The sequence below is a fragment of the Microcaecilia unicolor genome, chromosome 11, assembly GCF_901765095.1.
Source record: "Microcaecilia unicolor chromosome 11, aMicUni1.1, whole genome shotgun sequence".
NCBI classification, from domain to species: domain Eukaryota; kingdom Metazoa; phylum Chordata; class Amphibia; order Gymnophiona; family Siphonopidae; genus Microcaecilia; species Microcaecilia unicolor.
In genome coordinates this window covers 24,591,291-24,606,310 of record NC_044041.1, presented here as the reverse complement: position 1 = coordinate 24,606,310, position 15,020 = coordinate 24,591,291, and the positions used below count along the sequence as shown (strand labels likewise).

The 15,020-nt window shown below is 43.3% G+C and overlaps 1 protein-coding gene across 1 annotated transcript in view; it reads left to right on the top strand.

Moving 5' to 3' along the window:
• The window catches only part of GRK3 (G protein-coupled receptor kinase 3), a 441,692-nt gene that overhangs the window by 273,647 nt on the left and 153,025 nt on the right, over nucleotides 1-15,020 (top strand). The gene's annotated exons all lie outside the window — the stretch shown is intronic.

Below are 15,020 nucleotides of genomic sequence, written 5' to 3'. Positions count from 1 at the left end.
AAAGAGCTCCCAGGTGCATAGCACCCTTCCCTTGTTTGTTGAGCCCCCCAAATCCCCCTCAAAACCCACTGCCCACAAGTCTACACCATTACTATAGCCCTAAGAGGTGGGTACAGTGGGGGGGTTGGACGACTAAGCATTAAGCAGCACAGTTGTAACAGGTGGGGGGGAAGGGCCTGGGTCCACCTGCCTGAAGTCCACTGCACCCCCTAACAACTGCTCCAGGGACCTGCATACTGCTGCCAGGGAGGTGGGTATGACATTTGAGGGTGAAAATAAAAAGTTGTGAAACATCATTTTTTTGTGGTGGGAGGGGGATAGTGACCACTGAGGGAGTCAGGGGAGGTCATCCTTGACTCCCTCTGGGGATAATCTGGTCATTTAGGGCACTTTTTGGGGCCTTATTCGTGAAAAAACAGGGTCCAGGAAAAGTGCCCTAAATTCCAGCTACAAACGCATACTTTTTTTCCATTATCGGCGAAAGGCGCTCATCTCTGTTCGGGTGATAACCATGCCCCAGTCCCGCCTTCACCATGCCTCCGACACGCCCCCGTCAACTTTGTACGCTTCCGCGATGGAGTGCAGTTGAAAACGTCCAAGTTCGGCTTTCGATTATACCGTGTTATTCGTTTTTGTGCGATAAACGTCCATCTCTCGATTTAGGTCGGAACTTGGGCGTTGTTCTCGTTCGATTATAAGCAGGATAGTCCCCTCTTTTTTTTCACACATTGATAGCAGATTTTTGCACCTTCTAAAATCAGTTCAACAAGAACAAGTATTAATTGTCTAGACATATAAGAGAATTGAACAATTGACAATTTTTATAAAGAAAGTTAAAGTTATTTATTACATGCACACAATCTATACAAAATGCAGCAGATCAACACAACTCATTCACACTGAAAAAATGTTATGCATTTATGCAGGTTCATTAATAGGCTCAAACGTGCCAAAATGTTTACAGCAATTAGCATCAACCACAGATACAAATGCTATCTGTGCTCAGTTCAGCAAATTAGCCTGTTTATGCTCTTCTAGTTCAGATGCTAATGCTTCCACACCTGGACTATTGCAATGTTCTTTACTTAGGTGTATCAGCTAAACTGATAAAAAGAAAATTCAGCTTATTCAAAATACTTCTATCAGACTGATTTTTAATCTGAAGAAATATGATAATATTTCATCTGATCGTCAATCATTATATTGGCTCCCAGTGCAGTAAATAATCTTATTCAAATCTGTATGTACAGTTTTTCAGGCCATTTATGGCTACTCTTCCTCTCTAGTCACCGACCTCATTAGTTCTCCTATGGGAAAGTTTCCTTTCGATTACATAATATGCTTATATTGTGGTCTATAGCCCTGAAGGGGGTTCGGTTTTCTAAGATAACGAAATCCATCTTTTCTAGTTTTGTGATTCCATATTGGAACTCTTTTTCTACCATCAGAACTGATAATAATTATTTGTTTATGTAAAGGTGATTGTTCGCTATCGTTTTTTTCTCATTGTACCTTTAGATCTATATGGCTGTATGCGGTAAACTGCGTTGAACCCTCTTCGGGGATTTTAGCGGTATATAAGAAGTGTACTAGATTAGATTCGATTAGATTAGCTCAACTCACTTGTATCCATGGTTGACGCTAATTGCTGGAAGCATTTTGATGTCTTTGAGTCTATTAATGAACCTGCACAGATGCATGAGCTAATCTACTGTATTGAGCTTAGATTGTGCACATGCTGGATCATACCATTCATATGTTGGATCCAAGGAGGTTTAAAGACAGGAGATGACATGAACCTATCTGGCCCATGTGGACTGAAGCCAGTAGGTAGAGCTTGTTGCTCTATCAATTACATTGTTTTTAGATGTACCAAGATGGCAGTGGCTGCAACGGGGAGTATTGAGACCTCCTTGGATGGAGTGAATGGAGACTGGCTTCAGCCTTGTGAAATCATGCAGTCTTCCGTTATTAAAACTCCTTGGTTGGAACACATATAGAGCTGACCCCTAACATATTGCCAAAACATGGCCCATGTCGGATCTTTAGTAAATTGAGTTCCTTCATACCAATTCTTGGGGCCCATTGTGCTTTTTCCTGCTGTAAATGTAAGGCATGACAGTACTGGATTATGCTAGTATTCTATAACAGAATCTAGTCCTTTTAGAGGGGCATAATCGAACTGCGCCGGCCATCTATTTTGGCGGTGCCGCAGAGAGATGTCCGGAACCGTATTATCGAAAAAGATGGCCGGCCATCTTTTGTTTCGATAATACAGTTGGGGCCAGCCAAATGCCATAGATCGCCGGGTTTGAGATGGCTGACTTTGTTTTTCAGCAATAATGGAAACTGGAACCGGCCATCTCAAACCCGGCCAAATCCAAGGCATTTGGCCGTGGGAGGGGCCAACATTCGTAGTGCACTGGTACTTCTGGATATTTAGATCTTGCTGATCAGTTAAGTTATGACTTGCTTGTTCTGGAGTGCTGTATTTTGTGATACTGTTTTGAGAAATGTTCAATAAAGACCATACAAATTTTAAAAAGTACCTGCCGTGCATTTTCCCTTGATGGCCGTCCCTGACGTGCACTTCCCTTAATGGCCGTCGTTCTCTTGATGTCTGTGTTTCTCCCCGAATGGGAACATCAAAACTGTTTTTGCTCTCAGCTTTTTTAGTAGTAACAAAGGGATTTAAACCGGCCACCTCTGCATTACAAGACCAGTGATGTAACCACTTGGCCACAGCTCCACTTACTTGGATATCCCTCCCTTTTGATTATGCCCCTTCAGGTCTCTCTCAGCCACTCACAGCGATTGGCTGAGAGAGACCTGAAGGGGTATAATCAAAAGGGAGGGACATCCAACTAAGTGGAGCTTGGCCAAGTGGTTACATCACTGCTCTTGTAATGCAGAGGTGGCCAGTTCAAATCCCACTGTTACTATTAAAAAGCTATAAGCAAAAACAGTTTTGATTTCCCCGTTTGGGGAGAAAGACAGCCATTAAGGGAAGTGCATGTCAGGGACCGCCATCAAGGGAAAATGCACGGCATTTTTAAATTTGTATGAAGTCTTTATTGAACATTTCTCAAAACAGTATCACAAAATACAGCACTCCAGAACAAGTAAGTCATAATATAACTGATCAGCAAGATCCTTTTTTTTTTTTTACGAGCTGGCCGACTGGCTTCCCCTCCTAGGGAAGGAAATTCGTGTGCAAATGAGCAGCTCATTTGCATGTGATTTCCTTCATGCATGCCCTTCCCTTACTGATTCGCTAAGGGGTTGGTAAGGGAAGGACTCTTCCGTGCAGTTTAGTGCACCTAGCTTTAAATCTGCTCCAGGGACCTGCATACTGCTGTCATGGAGCTGGCTGGCATAGAGGCTGGCAAAAAAATGTTTTAAAGTTTTTTTTGGGTGGGAGGGGGTTGGTGACCACTGGGGGAGTATGGGGAGGTCATCTGGTCAGTTTGGGCACCTTTTTGAGACTTGGTCGTGAAAATAAATAGACCAAGTAAAACCGGCCAAATGGTCGTCATCGCCGGTTTTCTTTTTTCCATTATCAGCTGAAGCCGGCCATCTCGTAAGCACGCCCACGTCCCGCCTTCGCTACCCTGCCGACACGCCCCCTTGAAGTTTGGCAGCCTCCGCGACGGAATGCCGGCGAGTGTGTCCAAAAATTGACTTTCGATTATACCGATTTGGCCGGTTTTAGGAGATGGCCGGCCATCTCCCGATTTGTGTTGGAAGATCGCCGGCGATCTCGTTCGAAAATAAGCCTGTTAGTTCACAAAATTCTCCAATCGGGTGAGCTTCAATATCTGTCACAACACTTACTACTACTACTACTTATCATTTCTATAGCGCTACTAGACGTACACAACACTTAACTAGTTACAGCCCACCTTGTGTTTTCCGCTCCTCACAGACTCATCTCTTACAAGTCCCTCTCTTGTGCTCTGTCTGTCTCTCCATTAATTGCTCCAGAATATTTACTGTAATGGGTCCTTCTCTTTGGAATTTCATTCCTCTGGCTTTACAGTCAGAGACGTCACTGTCCATCTTCAAATCCCAACTTAATGCACATTTATTTTTTTTTGAAATTGTGAACTGCCTTGATGGTTGTCCCTTAGGTAGTATATCAAATATTAATAAACTTAGAAACTAGTCTCCCAGGTTCCATTATAGCGTCTCACTGCACAGCATCGGGGTGCTTAAAATGAGGCACCCTCTTATAGAATAGCCCCCATATAGTGATTTAATTATCCTCTTATCCATGGAGATGTTCCTTCATGAGCAGAAATGAAACATATTAGCAGAGCACTGTAGGAGAATAAGAAGTGCCTATGCTGTACCCTTTCTGCAGCTACATGACGGCCTTTGATTTTCTGTGCTGTCAACATTCACCTTTCATGAGCACTACAAATGTACTAAACGGATTTGTAGCAAGATAATGGTCTTCTGACATAACATAAAACACTATGGCAAACAGACTTGCTTACCACTGACATTCTGCTATTACCAATTCTCCCACTATTTTCTCTGTCTTCATATAGAAACAGTTTTTCACAGAAAAATGATTATACTGTGAATGGTCATGTTGTATATAAGTCCATTGCTCACAAAGAACTTTGAAAACGCATGACTAATGAAACTCAGGATTCCAGTGTTCTAAGATAAGGTTTCTATGGCTTTGATTGAAGATAGTTTAAAAAAAAAACTGTGGCATTTGATAGTATCTAAAATTACAGTGAATTTGAGAACTGTTAAAGACACCATTTATTTTCATAATTTTCATTACAGGGTAAACCCTATATACTGACCATGCAAACAGCTCTCATAAATATATACAATTTAATCACCTTTGTAAAAAAATTACTGTATTTACTTGGTCATGTCTGCAAAAGAGGAAAGAAAGAGGGTATGGATTTACAAAAGATATCAGAGAGTATTAGCTCTGTGGTTTGAGGAGGATAATTTTCAGTGATCAATAAAGATAACATTTGCCCTTCACTCGCATTTTGAAACCAATATTCAAAGAGGAGATATTCATATACTTTCACTTTGAAATGTGCCACAATTACAGAGTTTGGGTAATGCTTTCATGAGAAGTACAGGGTCAGCCCATCTACTAGGCAGCTTCCTAGGGCAGCACAATTTAGGGAATGGCACCAGCACTTGGTCTCCAGCATCCCTTCCCCCACTGTGATATCCAGCATCCCTCTCTTTCTGTCCTTTCTTCCTTCCCTTCACCCCAAAGTATTCAGTGTCTTACCTCCCTTCTGCCAGGGTAGCAGCATGGTATTCAACACCTATAAAAGATGCATTGTGCCAGTGCAGGTCAATCTGTGCATGCTTAAGGCCTTCTGGCTCCCACCTCTCTAAAATAGGAAGTTCAGAGGGTGCAGGAGCCAGAATAAACTTTGAGCGTGTGTGAATGCTCAAGGACTTGCACCAGCCATGATGCATCTTCTATAAGATATTGATTGCCATGTTACAGTCCCAGAAGATAGGAGGTAAGATGCTGAACACCTCGCGGGACAGGGTGAGGTGAATGGAGGGAGGGAAGGAAAGAAAGAGAGAGACAGAGGCTGGAGACCAGTGGGGAGAGAAGTAAGGAAAGAGACACTGGACCCCTCGGGAGAATAAGGGTATGAAAAGAAAGGAAGGAGATGGAAACCACTGAGGGAAGAGGAGAGATGCTGGACATCATGGGGGTCAGAGAGGGAAGGGAAGAAGAGAGATACTGGACACCACGGGGGGGGGGGGAGGGGGCAGGAAGAGTAGGGAAGAGAAGAAGACAGATGCTGGAAACCACAAGGGGGGGGGGGGGGGGGGTTAGAGAACAGAGAGAGAAAGAAAGATGCCAGACACTGTGGGGGAGGGGAGAGCCTTGAGCTGTGAGCTGCCCCTTGGTTGGGAGGAGGGATGCACACAGCTGAAGGCTTGCCTCGGGCATAGATGCAGGAATTCAGGCATCCAGTGTTGCAATCAGGCCAAGTTTTCAAGATATCCTCAATGAATATTTATGGAATAGATCTGCATGAATAATACCTCCATTGTATTCAAATCTGTCTCATGCATATCCTAAAAACTTGGCCTGTCTGTGGCACTCGATGCCTGAACTCCTGCGTCTTTGGTCTAAGGTCTTTGGTCTACCCTTGGGCTGGCCCTGGAAAAGTAGGAGCATTTATTCCCCTATTCCTAAAGTTGTGTTAAATGTTTTATGAACTAAAATGTACATTATTTAGCAAAGGTCCTATTAATTCAGGAGAGTCTATTCTCTAGTTTTAGTTTAGTTTATTAAAATTTTGATATACTGCCTTTCATTAAATACACCAGAGCAAGTTATAATAGATATAATAGTGTCTGTTTTAGCGTGTTAATGCTCAGTGCATCTTTGTGTATAGTACTGCTAGAGTTGAAAAATGTCTGTTTTATGAATTCACTTGAACGACTATGTTGCCTTTATAAAATAAGTGCATTGTTGGATTTCTCATCTAGGCATCCTGTAATATTATCAGGCCCATGTTGCACAACAATGTGCCTACTTTAAGCCATATTGAATTAAGACAGTTTTCAGATAGTCAATGTACCTTTGTAAATCACTGTTTATCCCATAAATGGCTTTGAAAGTTGACCTCCCTGAGACTATATTAGAAAAATGTACCTGTCCTTAGGAAAGGAGAGCCTTTTATATGCTTGTGTTATCCTTTCTGTGGTACAACCAAAGGGTTTACATATATTATATTCTGGTATTTTCTGTTTCCCCAGGAGGCTTTACTTACCCAGGTTTACAAGGAGTTGCAGTGTGAATTGAACCCAGTTCCCCAGGTTTTGAGCCCACTGCACTAACCATTAGGTTACTCCTCCACTCTTCCATGCGCCCAGTAACCCCCTAATTATATATATAGTGCTCAAAATTGCATGTCCTAATATGAGCACATACCCAAATTGTGCATTCAAATTAATTGCTTAACGCCAATTAGCGCTGATAATTGGGCACTGTTGGCGCTAATTGACAATGATTGGAATTTAGGCACACATCTTTATAGTCCCTATTCTATAAAGATGTTCCTATAAATTTTGCCAAGCGGATCTGAAAGGAGTATGGCCATTGGAGGGGAATGGGTGGATCAGGGATGTTTCTAGGATTTACGTACAATATTATACAATACGAGGGATCTGAACCTAATTTAGGCACAGATTTACACCAGGGTTCAGACAGGTACCCAAAATTTAGCACAGATCCCAACGCTAAGCGGTATTCTATAAATGGCACCTAACTTAATCTGCTGTTTATAGAACGTGGTTTATCTTTTTTTGGCGCCATCTACAGAATTGAGTCCTTTATGCCTACATCCCCACTTGGAAAAAGAATATTTCAAGAATATGGTTCTTCGAGGACAAGCAGGCTGCTTGTTCTCACATGTGGGTCGATGTCCCCGGCTGACGCGGACGTCGACCCACATGTGAGAACAATCAGCCTGCTGTCCTCGGAGAATACCTGCTACAGGTAAGTATCTTCGCTTTTTCTGAGGACAAGCAGGCTGCTTGTTCTCACACGTGGGTCAATGTCCGCATCGGCTGGGGATGTCGACCCACATGAGAGAACAATCAGCCTGCTGTCCTCGGAGAATACCTGCTGTAGGTAAGTATCTTCGCTTTACATGATGCTGTCCTGATGTCATTGGTAGGCACTGAGGAGAAATTTCATTTCAACTTTGTTCCCAAACTTCCTCTTCCAATCTTCTGGTCCTCCCCAGCAATAAAGCCCTGTCTGTTTCAACCCCATCCCATTTCCAGTGGAGCAGAGAAGCACTTATTATGTGTCAGCCTCCTCCAGTGGTTGGATTGAATCTAGAAGTATGAACTACATAGCACCCCATAATTTTTCAGGACCTGTCGGTACCACTTGATTTAAACTGTGAGGGGAGGAAGATAGAACCAGGGGTAGAATGAAGATGCTGGTGGCTGGTAAATGAACCCTTTTAATAAATGGATATCCTCCCATAATTTTCATTTTACAGTTGGCCCTGATTTCTTTCCTCAGTTAACAACTCTTTAATTAGAGAGTAATGAATGCTTTATAGAGTAGGCAGACACTCTCATCTGTTTCTTAAATGTCAAGGTTAACAAATTAAATTTAATAAGACCAATATCAGCATTCTGTTAAGCAGATTGCACAGCCCCAAGAAAGATTAATGTCTGCACCTCTTTTTTGACTTCCATTTTGATGCTTATTTTTTGTGTTCCAGTTCCAAATTTATTTATGAGATTGCTCTTTGGCACAGAGCATTTTTGCCTGGCATACGGACATATGTGCTGGAAAGGTGACTTTTAATCAACAGTAGTGCCAGTTATAGTGTGGTGTAATTCCATAGTTGTATAGCAGGACTCCTTTACAAATATAGTTTAGGTGGAGCAAGGAAACCTTGTCAGATAAAACAACCTTAATCAAAAATGAGAAGCTAGGGCTGCTCAAGACTGTAAGCACATAGCACTCCTCTTCTTCTCTTTCCTATCAAACAAGGAAATTCAAACTCGCCCTTTCACCTACTATTTATAATTTCATTACTTTTATATTGATTTTATTGTAAACTACCTAGAAGGTTCTCTAATTTGGCAGTATATCATGCATTAATAAACTTGAAACTTGATTTGGATTCCTTCCTTGGCATTTTGGGATTATCCAAGCAGGCTATTGGTAAAACTTTTATGATCTACTAGTAAAAGAAGCCCGTTTCAGAGCAAATAAACCGGGCGCTAGCAAGGTTTTCATTGCCAACACCCCCCTCCCTCCCTCCTTGGCCAACCCCTTCGTTGTTCTGGCATTGCTCGGTCCCCAACTTCATGACGTTAGATGCGAGGGCGGGGCCCGGAGCGATTCTCCCTGCCAACCCCTTCGTTGTTCTGCCATTGCTCCGCCCTTGAGGGCGGGGCCGGAGCGATTTTGGTGGCTTCACCACCACGAACCTTCGAACCTTTTTGAAGGAAGTCAGAGCTTGGCTTCACTGACGTCAGTGTCCTCAGAACATTGAGGGTGAGTTTTATTATAGTAGATATTTCTTGGGAAACTACTTGAATATAAACTAGTGTTCTTTCCTGAGCTAGTATTAAAGAATTATCGGGACTCTGAAGCAACACTTAGAGGGGCATAATCGAACGGGACGCCCAAGTTTTCCGGAGGGCGTTCTCGCGGGACGTCCCTGCGAAGGGGTGGGGAAACCCGTATTATTCAAACAAGATGGGCTTCCATCTTTCATTTCGATAATAGGGTCGGGGACGCCCAAATCTCAACATTTAGGTCGACCTTAGAGATGGTCGTCCCCGGTTTTCAGTGATAATGGAAACCGAGGACACCCATCTCAGAAATGACCAAATCCAAGCCCTTTGGTCGTGGGAGGAGCCAGCATTCATAGTGCACTTGTCCCCCTGACAATGCCAGGACACCAACCGGGCACCCTAGGAGGCACTGCAGTGGACTTCAGAAATTGCTCCCAGGTGCATAGCTCCCTTACCTTGGGTGCTGAGTCCCCCCCCCCCCCAAAAAAAAAAAAACAACAAAGCCCACTACCCACAACTGTACAACACTACCATAGCCCTAATGGGTGAAGGGGGGCACCTACATGTGGGTACAGTGGGGTTGTGGTGGGTTTTGAAGGGCTCACATTTACCACCACATGTGTAACAGGTAGAGGGGGAATGGGCCTGGGTCTGCCTGCCTGAAGTGCACTGCACCCACTAAAACTGCTCCAGGGATCTACATACTGCTGTGATCGAGCTGGGTATGACATTTGAGGCTGGCAAAGAGGCTGGCAAAAAATATTTTACAAGTTTTTTGAGTGTGGGAGGGGGTTAGTGACCACTGGGGGAGTAAGGGGAGGTCAACCCCGATTCCCTCCGGTGGTCATCTGGTCAGTTCGGGCATCTTTTTGAGGCTTGGTCGTAAGAAAAAATGGACCAAGTAAAGTCGGCCAAGTGCTCGTAAGGGACGCCCTTCTTTTTTCCATTATCGGCCGAGGACGCCCATGTGTTAAGCACGCCTCAGTCCCACCTTCACTATGCTTCTGACACACCCCCATGAACTTTAGTCGTCCCTGCGATGGAAAGCAGTTGAGGAAAGCTGATTTTGGGCGACCCTGAGAGAAGGACGCCATCTCCCGATTTGTTTCGAAAGATGGGCATTCTTCACTTTCGAAAATAAGCCTGTTAGGGGCTCATGTTCAAAACAACAAAAAAAATGGCCAAAAAACATCATAAGATGGCAGAATAACGTTTTTCTCTCCAAAATGTCTAAGTTGTGATTTTTGACATCCCGATTTTAGACCTTTTGCTCCACAGTTGTTATGACCTGGTGAATGTGAGCCCTTGTGCCCCGACTGAGCACGGAGAAGATGAAGTGGCACCGCACTCGATCAGGCAGCCAGACAACCCCTAGCTTCACCTGGGGAGCGACCACCGTTCCCTGGGAGTTGAGCCCCCAGGTGCAGGCGGCCACCAGGACTTCTGGAACCGGCGGGGTTGCACAACCGCTGACCAGGCTGGCAGGCAGGCAGACACAGTCCAGGAGCAAAGAGTCAATGAAGCAGCAAAACAGAGAGCAATCCGAAAGTCTGGGCAGGCAGCAACACAACGCGTGGTCAGTAAACAATCCAAGGTCAGGAAAACACTGGAACAGATGAAGACCACAACCTCTAAGCGAATAGAAGCTGAAGCATGGAAGGACTGGAAACAGGGCTTTAAATAGAGCAGGAATTAGGCTCAACCATGAGCAGCTCTTCCAAGATGGCTGCCCCATCAGCAGAGGTGCCTACATCCAAATATGGGCTTCCTTCCTGACCTCGTTACTCTAAGATGGCTGCCCCCTCCTGAGCTAGCCAAGATGGCTGCTGTCCATGATCCAACCCGGATGACGGCTGCTAGTTAGGAAACAGAAACCAACCCATCCTGGAGAAGTGTAGCAGAGCGTAACAACAGTTCATTCAAATTTCATGGGGGCATGATGGGGGTGTGTTTTGGATGGGACATGGGCAGCACCAAAAGATAGACGTTTTTCTGCATTAATGAAACAAAGCAAAAACGTCCAGGGTTGAATGTTAGACGTTTTGGTCCAGACCTGTTTCAATCACGCTGAAGTCACAAAAAGGTGCCTTAAATGGCCGGATGACACTGGAGGGATTAAGACATGACCCCACCCCCTTACTTCTGTGGTCACTGATCCCCTCCCACCCCCTAAAGATGTAAAAGAAACAGTACATACTAGCCTCTAAGACAGCTTCAGATTTTATGGTCAGTCCTATTAGAGCAGCAAGCAGGTCCCTGGAGTAGCCTAGTGGTCATTACAGTGCACTGTAGAGAAGGGGACCCAGGACCATATCCCTTTTTAACTGTTACAGTTGGAAAGCGTGAGCCCTCCAAAACCCACCAAGAACCTATAGGTGACACCTGCAGGCATAAGGGCTATTGTAGTGGTGTACAACTGGCTGGCTAAGTTTAATGGGCAAATTGGACCGTTTAAATAGCAATCCTATCTTTGCCTGCTATTAACATAACCAGCCAGTGCTGAATATTCACATAGCCAGTTAAGTTAGAGCCAACCAAAAAACTGGAAATGGCCCGGTGTTAAATATCTGAGGTGAGCACTGGCAGCGGCAGCTAACCATGCTGCCTGCCGCCGGCTGAATATTGGGGGGGGGGGGGGGGGGGGGAGGGTAGATCCACAAGAGAGTGAGAAGGATGATACAAGTGTGAGTGGAACGAAGGGGAAGTTTTGCCACTGAAAAAAGAAAGAGAGGAGTAAGCTATTAGATTTAACCACTACCCAAAAAGACCATAGTAACTGGTGAAGGAGATGGGCTACTGATTAATATCAAGGAGGATAAAGACAAGGTACAGAACAGTAAGGATTGTTACAACTATCTAGTCTGCAAGGAAAGATGCATGAGTTTGAAGTAAAGAGTACTGTTCACAGGAGACCAAAACTTACCAATCCATTGAGACTTTTTGAATCTTTTTGAACTACTTTACTTTGGAGCTCTTTTAATAAAGCTTAGCGTGCACTAGTGGGCTTTAGTGTGTGCTAAATGCCATGTAGCCCATAGGTATAAAATAGAACGTGCACTGTTTAGCACATCCTAATTCTGTTAGCGTATGTTAAGCTTTTGTAAAAGGGCCCCTTTCTTTGTATGGACAATTTGCCTCATTGTTTTTGTATATGCTTGTACATTATTGAAGAGCCCAATAAATTGGAATTTTATTATAGTTAAGAACAGTTTCCTAGTTGTCCTTTTGGCTTTGAATCTATTATGCCTGTCTATTCTTTAATATTTGCTTTTGATTATCATTAGGGGACCTTTATTAGTCAGTGTACATGGTGAAAGAAGTTTTGGAAGAAATGGTATGCATTTTGGCCACAGACCTTAACTAAGGGGCTGTTTTACCAAAGTGTGGTAAAAAATGGCCTTAGTGCGCCCTTACGTGGGTCATTCCTGCACGCTAAAGCTATTTTTACTGCAGGAGTAAAATGGCCAATTTTTGTTTATTTTCTGTATTAATGGCCACATGCTAATTTTCTCATTAATGCATGAGCCCCATGCCACCTGTTTTGTAGGTGATAAGGGCTCATGCCCTAACCATGTACTAATTGGCTAGTGCACGACAATGCAGCTATGTTGACCAATTAGGGGTGAATTCTATTAATTGTACCTAAATGTTGGAGTGAAAATAATGCTTCAGCATTATTTTATAAGCTGTGCCTACAGGGGTCATGCGTAAATTTAGGTGCATCCATTTGCACCAATGAAAATGTGCAAATGCCCCACCTAAATGTATGTGCAGAACGCCCTTATAATATAAATGCATGTGTAACTTGAATCCACGCCCATGCTCCACCCTGAAACACCCATTGCTGTTCCCCCTTTTCCGGGATACTTGTAAAATGTAGGCACGGATCATGCACCTAAATTTATGTGCTTATATATTAATTCATTTCAATTTGTGCCAATAATTGCTTATTAGCCATTACTCAGTTAAATTGCGTGTGCAAATTGGATACACATCCAAATTTGCACATGCAATTTTTGGTGACTTTTATAGAATTAGGGGGTTAGTGCAGAACATGCCCACTCTCTGCCCCTAGACCCAGCGCGAGCCAGTCCCAAAAATTAACCTGGGATGTCTGAGCATGCCCTGTGGTAAGGCATTTTTAACTACGGTAAGCATGCATGATTGCTTACCGCAGCTTAGTAAAAGGACACCTAAATTGTTTGTACACTGGTTTAAGGGGTATCCTTCAACCCCACTAATCTGAGAGGTCTGCTACTCCAGTTTGGGTCTCCTTCCTCTCCTCCAGAGCAAGCACTGATCTCTACGGTGTCCTCACAATGTGCTCAAGGGACCCCATTTTCAAACTCACCACACATTCAAGATAAAATAATTGTTTGTGATGTTCTTAGAGTAATTAGGAGGTAAAGATGTTCTCAGCACAGTCTGCTGCATTCCCCACTGCACTGCTCATTCCCACCATCTCCACTCAAACCTTTGCAGCTCAGCCATCCCTATTTTGATAGTATCCTTCAGAGATATCTCAGTCTAACCATGCACTTCTGAGCGACTGTCAGCTTTCCCCCCCCCCCCCCCTTCCCATTCTAGTTTAAAATGGCTCCTTTTAAAATGTTAGCACCAGCAGCCTGGTTCCATGCCAGAAGATGGAGCCCATCTTTTCAGAGTGTACCCAGTTCCTAACAAATCTAAATCCCTCCTTCCTGCACTATTGTCTCAATCACGCATTGAGACTCCACAGCTCTGCTGTCTCGTGGGTCCTGTGTGTAGTGCAGGGAGCATTTCTGAAAATGCTACACTGGCAGATCTAAATTTTAGTTATCTACCTAAGAGCCTAGATTTGGCTTCCAGAGCCTCCTTCCCATATTTTCATATGTCATTGGTACCTACATATACCAAGACAGACGGCTCTTCTTCAGCACTGTTTAAAATCTTATCTAGGTGATAGGTGAGGTCCACCATCTTTGCACCAAACAGGCAAGTGACCAAACAATCTTCTCATCCACCACCCACCCAGCTACCTACATGCCTAATGATTGCTAAAACAGCCATCTTAACCCATCCCTCCAGGACAGAAGCCCCTGGAGATGCATCCTCAGTGCAAGAAGATATTACATCCCCTGAAGGGTAGATCCTGGTTACAGGATCGCTTTCTAATACAGTTGGGATTATTTCTATATATTTCTGCCACATTTTCTTGGTTTGTGATTGCATTTCTTGGTACTTTAGGGTCTTTTTGCTCACATTTAAGGAGTTAAATGTAGATCTAAAGACCTGAAACTTTCTCAGTGCTTTGCAATATTTCTTTTTCAGTGCTGGAAGGAGGACACTTTTTGTATACAGTACACATTGCCTCCATTCCCAGATGTACAATGACATGTCTGTGATTCATTTTTTTCTTTTTTTAAAGAGACATCTCTTCTTGCTAAAGTTCATTTGTGTAAATCTTTAGTAAATAATTTCTTATTGAGTCAGGATAACTACTTTCTGTAAGTATTGTTCTCTAGAAAAAAAAAGTATTTTCATGCATTTATACAATCCACTCAGGTCTTCTTTGGAAACTGCATTCTCATTTCAAATCTGATAGATTCTTGCCTACATTGAATCATAATTATTCATTGGTGTAAGAGAATGATAGTTAATATTATGCACTGGAGAAATCTGCTTCTGGAGCGCTTGGTTTGAAACGTTTTGTTGGGTTACACAAATAATTATTTAAATATTGATCCATAATGATTATGCCTTCATAGAACAATACAAAATAAATAATTCTCCTTTTCCTAAACTAGAATATATTTGTTATAAAGTATAGGGACAATTTTTCCAATAACCCATATTCCTTATGCTGATTTTCAACTAGTAGCTACCCAGAATACTCTGCACCCACAGTTTTGGTTAAGAGGGGAACAATAGTGCATGTATTTTTGAGATTTGCCATGTACATTGCTGTTGTCCTGCCC